Below are 12,380 nucleotides of genomic sequence, written 5' to 3'. Positions count from 1 at the left end.
AAAAGAGTCCATTGCTGTTAGAGAGTCCACTATTGCTGATCTCAAGTCTCATCAAGATGCAAACCTGTACAAAGAAGGGAGCCATCAACCATGCTAGTAGTGCCTCTTTTCTGCGACGTAGCTGTTACATGGCTTTCTGCACTGCAGTGAGAGAGGAATGTGAGAAGAGACAAAATAAAGCAGATTGCTGAGAGAAGAGAGGTGCCAATAAGGGTTTATGTTTATCTCCATCGCAGAGAAAGGTTTAGCACAGCAGAAGGAGCAACCACCTTAATTACTTCAAAACCCAAGCAGCACTCTTCTCCAAACAAGCTCTAGGCCAATCCTTATATTTTTACCATCTTGCACTCATTTGGTGGGCAGTAATACTGCCTTGAGAAATTAAAAACCAAACCCAGATGTGAAGGAGGCATACAGTTTTCCTATCAGCAAGTACAAAAATGGTTATTTATTTATTTATTTAATAGATTGGAGACTTATTCCAGGTTTGAGAACACAAAATTTACTTCATCACTCTACTCTCAGTAACCTCCTAGAGAAACTGAAATGAAAAATGTTCCTCATCATATCCGTACTACTGATCTTGACAATCTGAAGCTGTGTGTGTGTAGGAGTTGCGTTATGCTAAACACTGCCTCTAGGTGTATCCAGATCTTTTCTTGTCTCAGGTTAGAGATGAGGCAACATGGTTTTCACTTTTTGCCAGTCTTTTTTGCAGAGTGAGGCCTTGGCTTAATGAAAGGTTGATTTTTACTCCTTAGAGTAGTTTTTTTAAAGTCCTAATTTGTACCCTTGTGAATATTGCCAGTTACGAATGATCTGGTGTGAGATTTTTCAAAAAGGCCAAAAAGCCAGATTCCTAGAGCTGCTAAGTCCCACTGATTTGACTCAAGTTTCCTCTAAGTCTGTCCCTTTGTGACTGCAGAATGTGTACTAAAAGATGTGCACTAAAAGATGTGCTATACCTAAAGGCATGCTTTCCAAAAAATGCATACCAATGTGGTGGAGGCTGCAAGCATCATCCGTGTGTGGGAGCTGCTCTGGGAGACAAGGCTTGTTAGCTGGCATGCAGCATCCAACCCTTGAGACAGAAGTCAGCATCTTCTCCTTGATGTACATTGTCATGGCAGTGTACTAAGAGACAGAGCAAAAAGAAAAATCTCTTCTCCAAGCGTGTACTTCAGTGCACACATATTCTTGGGCTCTGACAGATCTCCCCACTCCCTTGACTTTCTGCACCTTTCCCACTAACCACTGTTGGTGGAGGTTCTGAAGATGCTGGCCAAGTTCCTGAGCTTGGCCTGCTTTGGAGGGCTTGATGTTGTGAATAGTTCAAGTTTCCACGTGGCTTAGGCTACCTCGGTGTAGGACATAGGCTCAGTAACTCCTTTTATGACTGAAAGCTTTTCAAGTTTCACACTTAGAAGTGGGGATTTCCTTTTCAGAGAAGGATATCCAAGATAGTGGCATTTAAATGTGGTGAATGGAGTGAATAAGAGGGAAAAATACAGAAATAGCAGGAGGAATTTCAACTAAATAGCAATCTCACAGTCTGTATTGCAGTAATTCAGTGGGTCCTGGAACCACTTCAGCCATGTTTTATAACATACCTAAGATGTGCCCTTATTGCACTGTAACACCTGCCATATTGTAAGTTATTTCTGACTTCTCATATGCTTTTTGGCAGCTGTAGAGTTTACTTTAGAAGTTACTTCATGTGCAAGGTCAGCAGCTTTTCTGCAGAATTTACATACTGCCATGTGTTAAAGGGGTTAAGAAGGCATGGACTCAAAGGTGGGCCAGACTCTGCTCCCAGAATGGTGCAAATCAGGACTTATCAGAGCAGGCAATGCAATCGCTGTCTTGTGAGAGCCTTAGTACTTCCTTAGGCAAATTGTGGCTGCTCTTTGCCTTCATGAGGTCCATGGAATTGGAAACATATGGGTTATTTTCTCAGCACTGATCTGGTCCAGCACTCACACAAATAAATGGGAATAGTTCTTTTGTCTTCCTAAGAAGTTGGATCAGGCTGTAAAAGTGCTGAATACTTTGTTGTCCATAGCATATTAAATATTAATTCATGTAAGCGTGTTTCCAAAATGTCACTTATTGAACATTTTACTCACAGAATCCATCACACAATCCATATCTGCAGTGGACCTGTCTGATTCTGTTCTGATTCCTTAGGCTAGCTGTTAAATTAAAAGAATAGCTTTTCCTTCCAGAGAGTCTTTGTCTTTCTGCCAAGCAATAGGTACTTACAAGATTTGCAGAAGTTTTTTGTGTGTATGGATATTCATTTTCAGATTGATTTCCATTTCTAGAAAAAAATTCTTGCATCTTTTATTAATAATCTGTGAGTATTGATTCATGGTTTATTTTAGAAGGAATAGTATGTCAGATGTATTTCATTTAAATTAGGGTCTTTATTCCCCATACATATTGGAATCTTTGGTCTGTTACCACTTACTCTACTCCTTGAAACTGTAGTTTCTTTAACACTGCAGTGTCATGTCTGGTTCTTGAATGTATACAAGACCATCAATACTGAAAAGCATGTATACTGGGTCAGACTGAAAGTCTGTCTAGTTATTGTCCAGTCTTCGAGTGGCCAAAACCAGATACCTGGAGTCAAGCATGTTAGGTGAAGCCTGTATGAGTCCTAGTATTGCAACCTATAAGTTCTATAAGTCTTATAGAACTATAAGTCTATAGAACCTATAAGTTCTATAAGTCTATAAATCTATAAGTCCTAGTAATGCAACCATTTCCAATCACTTGTCTCTCAATGGCTTATGGTAAGCCAAAGGCGAATTCTGTGGATTCAATAAATGTACAATATTTACAATAATGCCTTTCAAATTTCATGAATGCCCATAGATTTTGTCTTCAAAGCCAACACATTCTGAAATGTTGCGCGATAAATCAAAAAGTAATCATCTGAGCTGCTGTCATCTATCGGTACTCTTGGTTGACTGTTGAGGTTCCAGAAGACTGGAGGCTTGCCAGTGTGAGTCTCATATACAAGAAGGGTTATAAGGAGGATCTGGGGAACTACAGGCCTGTTAGCCTGACCTCAGATCCAGGGAAGGTTATCAAGCAGATTGTCTTGAGGGAGATCACATGGCATGTGTGGGACAACTGGGGGATCAGAGCTAGCCAGCATAGGTTCATGAAGGGCAGGTCCTGCTTGACCAACCTGATTTCCTTCTATAATCTAGTGACCCATCTGGTGGATGAGGGAAAGGCTGTTGATGTAGTCTACCTAGACTTCAGCAAAGCCTTTGACACAATTTCCCATGGTGTTCTACAAAAGCTGGCAGCCTGTGGCTTGGACAAGTATACTCCTTGGTAAGGAACTGGCTGGAGGGCTAGGCCCAAAGAGTGGTGGTGAATGGAGTTAAATCCAGCTGGTGACCGGTCATGAGTGGTGATCCCCAGGGGTTGGTACTGGGGCCTGTCCTCTTCAGTATCTTTATTGGTGACCTGGATGAGAGCAATGAGTACACTCTCAGTAAGTTTGCAGATGACACCAAGTTGGCTGGAGGTGTCAATTTGCCAATTTGGGTAGCGAGGCTCTACAAAGAGATATGGACAGGCTGAATAGCTGGGCTGAAGCCAGTGGGATGAGGTTCAACAAGACCAAGTGCTGGGTCCTGCACTTTGGCCACAACAACCCCGGGCTTGTTACAGGTGAGGGGCAGAATGGCTGGAAGACTGTAGAGGAAACGAACCTGGGGGTATTGTTTGATGCTTAGCAGAACATGAGCCAGCAGTGTGCCCAGGTGGCCAAGAAGGCCAATGGCATCCTGGCTTGTATCAGAAATAGAGTTGCCAGCAGGAGAAGGGAAGTATACTCAGCACTGGCGAGACCACACCTTGAGTACTGTGTTCAGTTTTGGGTCCCTCACTGCAAGAAAGACATCGAGGCCCTGGAGTGTGTCCAGAGAAGGGCAACAAAAGGTGGTGAGAGGCCTGGAGCAAAGGCTTATGAGGAACAAGTGAGGGAACTGGGATTGTTCAGTCTGGAGAAGAGGAGGTTCAGGGTAGACGTTATTGCTCTCTATAACTACCTCAAGGGAGGCTGTAGTGAGCTGGGGGTCAGACTCTTCTCTCGTGTAACTAGTGATAGGACGAGAGGGAATGGTTTTAAGTTGTGCCAGGGGAAATTCAGACTTGATGTTGGGAAATACTTCTGCAAAAGAGTGGGCAGGTGCTGGAATGGGCTGCCTAGGGAGGTGATGAAGTCACAGACCCTGGAGGTATTTAAAGAACGTTTATACATCGTGTTGAGGAACATGGTTTAGTGAGAACGATTGGTGATAGGTGGACGGTTGAAGTGGATGATCTTGTAGGTCTTTTCCAACCTTAGTGATTCTGTGATTCTTTGATTCTATGGTCTTCCAGGTATCTTGCCTAGACACAGGAATGGTAGAAGTATCTCAGTAACTTAGTTTCAGTTTGTCTTGAAAGAAACAGTGATAGGAGAAGCAACAGCCATTTCCAAATTCAACCACATCTACCACCAAATGTGCCCATGGATGACGACAGCCACCTTCTGGAAGCTGCACTGAAACTTTTCGCTTCACAAAGGCATTAAGGATTTATAGTCAGAGGCATGAGATGGATTATAAAGGCTGATAAAAGTGAAGTTTCACAGCATTTTGCTGAAACAGGAGTTCTTTTATTGTTGCTGTTGTTCTTTTTCTTGTTGTTATATCAGTATATTCTTTTCTGTTTAAATTTTTCTCAAAGTATTTTACACTTTAAAAAAGCAAACAGTCCAGGAAGCAAATTATCTAAACATAATGATCTAAACATGCATTTTCACAACAAGGCTGATCTGTTGTCACATTTTTAAAGAAAAGAAACAACAATCAGGAAAAATTACAAATCTGCTGGAGATAGAAAAGATTTTTTCAGAAAATTACAAAATAGGGTAGCTGCATGTACCATGACAGTTCAAAAGAGCAAAAGAGCAAGGAAATTAAGCTGGCTAGTGGTATACAGAATGTCTTAAAGAACAGATAGCCAGAAATAAATAATACTCTAAGCCAAAAATCACACAGGGAAAATGCGTGCAGATTAAAGATACTGTGCTGCATTCAGCCCCAGATCAGCTTGGGGCACACAGAAAGAAAGAAGTGGGCTGCTAATGCCCCTCTAGGTAGTATCATGCTAGATGTGAGCATTACCTGACTTTGCTCAGCTTATCTTTGAAAGCCAAAAATAACACTTGTTACTTTACTCAAAAAAAAAAAAAAAAAAAAAAGCAAAAATCTAGTGTAGATTGTAAAGAGCTTTATCATCCATCCATCCTTCCATCCATCCATCCATCCATCCATCCATCCATCCATCCATCCATCCATCCATCCATCCATCCATCCATCTAATCTTGTCTACCTGTCTAACTTATTCATTTATGTATATAACTGGGAGAAGATATTTACTAAAGTGACTGCAAACTCTACAGTCTGGATTGTTTTACTTATTTATATATAACCTGATGAAAAAACAAATTGCTACACATTCATAAAAAGAGACATTGCTAGGAGTAAATATTCACTTTTTGAGCTCTTTGGCATCTTCAGCTGTCACTGATTGAATTAAATTCAAAAATAAGACACCATGGGGACTAGCAAAGGGATTCTGTTGCCTAAATTTGGGCATCTAGTGACATTTGAACTGCTTGCAAGTATCCTGTCAGCTCTCAGCTTCTGCTAGTGGACATGTGTATCCTGGGGGATCCATGTCAAATTTTCCAACCCCATGAAGCTACCTTGGAAACAACAGGGCATCACAAATGACACTAGACATCTACATGTAGTTAACGGAACCAACCTCTCTGTGACAACCTAATGATGAGATGAATCACTGCCAAGGCTTCCCCAGCTACTCTAGGATCTCCATGAAGAACAGTGGGAGCTTTGACCCTCGTCTCGCCCACAGACACCAGTGTGTAGAAACTGCCATATGGGAGTTTTGATCTCAGACAGAATCCAATCCTCAGTGTGCAGAGCACGTGTGTGAAGATAAGACTGTGCCCTTGATAACATGTTAGTTTAAAAATTGCTTTTATCACTGCGGCATCATAAAATATTACACATAAATCTATAATTCTCAGCAGCTTGATTACTTCAGAAGGCAAAGTTATATTGCTGAGGCAATTCATTAATGAGATAAGGTCAGGTCTCATTATTACCTTTCTTCATTAATGCCTTTTAAAAAGGGAGAGACATTCATTTTTGTGTGTGTGTTTTTCTTTATTGAACTCAGGGGAAAACAACAATATCAAACTGTAATTCTTAATAGATTGAACTTAGAATGAACTTACTTTTTATCATTTTTCTTTGTTTTATATTTGCTTTACTGCTCTGAACATAAGAAAGTGATAGTGTTACTGTCTGGAGCCAATTGTAAAGGAGCAGTTTCTTTCTCTCTTAAAACTCTCAATATAGGCCTAACTCTGTCAATGAAAAACTACTTCTTGCTGATATGGGAGCTGATAAATAGTCTTGAAATCCCACTGAAGGTAGGTGGAGACCATACCATTTCCTAATGAATTTTAATGTAGGCATATGTTGGCCCTTCAATTAATAATAATCACTAAAACCAAAAGAAGGGTGGATAATTACAAAAAACAGTTTCTTGAATGTTTTACTCATATTCAAAGACTTAATATACAGCTGGCAGTAAAGAACTACATAGGACCTTTTAGTTTGTATTGCGAGATTTCTCATTACTTTTCTTCTCTCTATTTCAGTCCTTAACATCCACTATTTCTGAGTACGCAGTACAATGTAAGAGAGGCACTGCCCAAGATCTCTGACATACTGGACATGTAAAAATCACAAATTTTAGAAGATCGGCGTGTGTTTTTGTGATGTTGAAAATACAAATCATTACTTTATAATACAACATCCATGTTGTTGATTGTCTATCTACCAGAGGAAGTAACATAGTTCTGTACCAATTTGCATCTTCTGTGTGGCAAACTATTACAAAAGCATTATAGTGAGCTGTTACACTAATAAGAACAGGCTGAAGAGTTGAGACAAGATTCTAGAGGGTATATTTAGGGAACACATCGCTTCTATATTTGGGTAATTTTGTATTTTTGCTTGTGTATTATTCTTTGGATAATAAAAAAATGTTGTGAGGAATCTGAGAGAAAAAATTATTTGGGAGGAAATAAGGTAAACAAAGATAAAAAGAATCTCTTTTTTGAATACCAGCACTGAAGAAGTATTTCCACTTTTTAGCAAGTAAACTAGTGTATTTGTTACTGACGTGTTCAACTTTCTGAGCATTAATGTGTTTAGAAGTTCTAGACCTGTCAAACAGCAAATGTTTTCCATAACTTATTCAGCCTACATAATTTCTCAGCAGCTGCTAAGTCAAGGATATACACAGGATGTCTACACAATGTGAAAGCAGTAAATCTATGATCAGATGGTAAATGAAGCCCCAGTTAGAAGACTTTGAACTGAGGAAAGAAGTTTCTTGCAGGATAGTGCTGATTGCATCCCACTGTCTTACAGCGCATATTTCTATAGGAGCAGTTGCTGAAATTAAGGAGGGTGAAATAGGAGTCACAGAGCAAAGAGAGCTTCCGCACAGAGAAACCCTGCGTGGCAGATCATGGGCTGAGAGCACTGTGTGCCTCCCAGATAAAGCCTGAAATCCTGGTCCTATTGTGCCAAGAACTGAAATGGGCACTAAGAACATAAATGTAGGCAGACTTGAGGCATTGGGAAGAACATGACCAAGACTGAAATTCCATCAGAGATTTTGACTGTTATGTGAGATTTCACAAAGCCAGCTGCAGTTAGCACTAAAGATTCCAACTTGAGCAGCCACCATCTACTGCTGTTTGTGAGGCTGGAACAGGCTGGGATTTCTTCAATGAAGGGAAGTTTTGCTAGGCATATATAAAACCATTGTTTTATGGGAATGAAAAAATTCTGATGAAAATGATTTCTCAGCTCCAGGGTAGAATTTGATCCAAATATGATAAATATTATAGGACCAAGTAAATAATAATTTATTAGTGCTAAAGCTTTTGTATGGACTGTGGGAGATACATGACTCCGAAACCCTACTCTTAAGTTTTCTGGCACAGTGAAATGCTTTAACAGGAATTATTGGGGACTGCCTCAGTTCTGTAAGTGAAGGAAGGTTTATTAAGCCAGAAGAGGCAAAACTGGTTTACTGGATCATGGGCTAAAGCATTGTCTTAGTTACAAAAGCAACTGGAAACGGAAGGATTTGCACCTCAGTTTCTCTTGTCCTAGCCCAGCTGGTGGTTACTGTGGTGGCCTCTTTGCACTCTGTTCTCTTTGTGGATAGAACTGCAGTTATTTGGTGGCATTTTAATGCCAAGTATATCATTTTTGTTTTATTTTCTGTCCTGGAAAAGTCTTATAAAGCAAGGAAAGTATTTCTTGCTCAGTTCTTATGAGTTTGAACCCAACATTGTCCAGGTCTTACTCGCATGAAGTTAGACATAATATTCCCATTGACTCCACTTGGAGAAGGTGATTTCACAGGAATCTTCTGCTCAGTAAAAAAAGGACATTCTTTTACTACTTTCTAATTCCCTAGGAGTCAGAGAAGAGCAGGACATCCTATGTTGATGTGCATTCCAGAAAAGCAATTCTGCAAACACATCAAGAAATGTAATGGGATTGAAAGGGACACAAGGATTAGAGGCAAGGGAGAGGGTTCCAGTGCATTATATCTCGCTGTGCTGCCCTTCCCTCCTTCCTAATAGTGGTCTTCGGTAGACAGCCTCAGTAGAGGTCTCTGTCCTCCATCCTGTCCTGGTACATCTTTTTTACAGGATCCCCTGTAACCTACTGGAACCTTCTTATGTTTGGGTTTGAAATCTCAGAACAGAATTAATAATGTCAAAAGAAAAAAAGGGAAAATATTAATGTGTTCTCTATATATCTTATTTGGGCTGTGTCACTGCTGACTTTTCATTTAAATGATATTTTTTAAATTTGAAAGGAAGAATTAGAAATATAAAACATGTTTCCATGCAAGTTATTTTCTTTCTTTATTGAAAATGACAGCTGTATAATTTGTACCTACAAACCAAGCAACAGAAAGGAACTGGAGTACAAACCTCAGGCTGTCAGGTTTAAGCAACCTGGAGTTTGATGTACCATGACAATACACCAAGACCAATTTCAATAATAAGTAGTTACAAGAGGGAAGAGGAGAGAAACACATTTTTTTCCCTCTATGAAGCTATACAGAATGCAGTTTGTGTTACCTTTAAATTCTTATTCCCCTGTGGGTCAATAAATTAATTAACACACCAATACCAGAGAGCAAATGAACGTCTGCTCTTTGGATTTCTTTCTTGACATGAGAAACATTTGATCTAGGTGTGCTGTCATAAAAGATAAGACCCACTTTATCATCTTTGGGGGCCTTGATTTACTAACTAAAACTGGTGGGGTACCTGTTTCAGAGTTCCTGAGGTGCCTTTATTCATTTACTCCTTCATTAAAGCATTGGCTTTTAGGGGAAGAATAACAGTCCCAGAAGAGAATAGTTGTGGGGTCGTTAGGGACTGCCTTTTAAGCAGCTGCTACACAATAGCCCAACAGCACATGAGGGCACAGCACTCCCCTAAAAGCCTGCTCTGCGCAAGTGGTGTTTGCCGGGGTCAGACACTATTAAACCAGAGCCGGATGCAGGACTGTGGAAATAGTCAACACTCCTTGTGCCTCATCAAATGGGGCCCTGCATATGGCCTGCTTAAAGAGCAGCCTCATTCTGTTAACCCAAACATGCCATTTCTCATCTTCAGCACCGCAATTCCATGATGATTGATACAAAAGGACAGGATGAAAAACACCTTTTTCACAGCCTAGGTTTCCGTGCAGCCAAGGCAAGGTGCTCTGTGCTTGTGTTAGAAGGCAAAGCTCTGTACGGGAAGAGCATGAGGCAGGAGGATGGTTTGTTTCACAGGTAGAAAGGAGTCCTTCCCCTCTTCACCAAGCCACCTACCCTTCCAGTAGGGTGACTTATCATGCCACATCTGCCTGCATCCTGCCAACTATACAGCAATGCTGGTGAGCTCCTTGTAAATCAGATAATTAGAGAGGTAGCTGGCTATAACATCTTTAAGGAGGCTCAGCATTGGGCAGTGACTTTTATTTATCGTTCATCAGTTAAACATATTATACTACATAAACCTTGAAATGGCTTGATTATAAAATGTGTTTTGGAAAGTCTGTGTGCCTTCCCCACAGAGTGCTAAATCTGGTGAAAAATGGGTAGCATCAATAAACACCAAACCCTGTACCAATAAATGTGTTCCCTTCATTACTCAAAGAGCCTGGAGCTATGGAGGTATAAAAGGCCCCATTCTCCCCTGTAGGGGAATAACACATGAAGGGTAGAGGAAACTCAATGAATTTCAACGTGCTGTTTCCTGCTTATTTCTGCATGGCAGGGGGATGGGGAAGGATTTGGGGCTTAACTTTCTCAATAGAACAAAAAAAAATTAAAAAAGAAGATAGCTGCCTCTCTAATTTACAGGTGCTGGGATACCAAAGGAGTCAGGAACATCTTGTTAACTGTCCTGTAGATATTGTTTTTCCTTACATAGTAGGGTTCCTCTACTATGAAATTCTGCAGGGTGGTTGTACCAGAGAGGTGGTGGAGTCTCCTTCTCTGGAGACGTTCCAGACCCATCTGAACACCTACCTGTGCAACCTGGGCTAGGGAGCTGCTTTGGCAAAGGGGTTGGACTCGATGATCTCGAGGGGTTCCTTCCAACCCCTACATTCTGTGATTCGGTGTCTCTGTGTTAACCATGCTTTATGTATATGTGTAAATATACAAAGAGAAAGTGCACAATTTCTAGTAAGCTTTTTAAAAAAAACCACTTGTCTGAAGTGGCTGAAGAACAGAAGCACTTAGGGAGTCCCATCACCACCACATCAGCAGGCTGCACAAGCCCAGGAATTGAACTGGGGTCACCTCTGATCCAGATCCATGCATGTGAAGCCATCTGAAATCTTCTATCTTCTTCTTAGTTTTGGCCCCCAGCTTTAACAAGCAGGTCCACTGTTTTCTCTCCTGGCTGGTGTAGATTCCAGATCTTTTCCACTTCCTCCTCCTTCCTCTTGCATTTCACTAGGTTGCCAGTGATAGGACAAGAGGTAATGGCCTTAAGTTGTACCTTGGGAGGTTCAGGTTGGGTATTAGGAAAAGTTTCTTCTCAGACAGATTAGTGAGCGCTGGCACAGGCTGCTCAGAGAGGTGGTGGAGTCACTGTCCCTGGAGCTGTTCAAGAGCTGTGTGGATGTGGCACTGAGAGACGTGGTTAATGAGCATGGTGGGGATGGGCTGGTGATTGGTCTAGGCGATCTTAGTGGTCTTTTCCAACCTTAGTGATTCTGTGATTCTCCAATTTGCAAAGCAGACTAGAATAAAATTAGAGTAGATTGTGATGACCGAGTTCATTTTTTGGAGGAAAATTTCTTTCTTTGGTTGCCAAATCTCAGTTTGAATCTGAAGAAAGTCTTTTCCCAGGTCTTGAATCGGAGATGAGCTGATAGACTGTCTATGTATGTGAGTATGACTTAGTATCTGCAAAGCTCTGACAACTCTGGTCATTTGAGAGGGTTATTCTCCTTGTGTCATTTTACCTGATCTATGACCTGAACAAAGATTCCTCCATGCCACTTTGGCCTTGCAAATCTGCTGGATTTTAGTTCCACGCCTTACAGCTGTGTGTCAGGGGGAAGCTGGAGGAGCTGCCACCAGGAATGAACAAGAAGCTCTGGCAGGAGGAAAGAGTAGCCAGCGGGGATTCACAGCCAAGGGCTCTCATTATAGCTGCTGAATTTTCTTAATGGGATTGTTTCTGATGAAGCTTTCCTTTACTTGTCGAGCACAGACCCCAGCGTGGTGCCCCGCTGTGCCTCGCTGCGCAGCCGTGGTTCAGGAGCAGCCTCCCAGCAGTGCCTGCAGAGCCATTGCCCCTGTGTGGCAGAGAGAACAAACAGCACAAACTCACTGCACTTAGTGCAGCACAGGAGCCCCTCCAAAATAAAATAGACTTTTAGCCGTAATCTGTTTCAAAGTGCCGTAAAATTACACATTTATTTCCCCAGCCCTTGTTTTCATTACGTAGATCTCTGAGGTATAAGCCAGTGGATCTGAGTGCAGCCCTTATGCCTCAGATAACCAGCAAGATGCAGAGGTGCAGAATTTCACCACTCGCTTTTCCTTCTGCAGCCTGGGGGCTTGCTGTGCCCATACAACCCAATGATCCTACCAATATTTCGTGCTTGCCCCAAGCACAGGTTCTGTTGTGGCCTTAGAGAAAGCTGCTTTTGTCTATAAATACCTGA

The sequence above is a fragment of the Cyrtonyx montezumae genome, unplaced genomic scaffold (assembly GCF_038088225.1).
Source record: "Cyrtonyx montezumae isolate F1298 unplaced genomic scaffold, pur_monq_1.0 scaffold_13, whole genome shotgun sequence".
In the NCBI taxonomy this organism is placed as follows: domain Eukaryota; kingdom Metazoa; phylum Chordata; class Aves; order Galliformes; family Odontophoridae; genus Cyrtonyx; species Cyrtonyx montezumae.
This window is presented reverse-complemented; position numbering follows the sequence as displayed.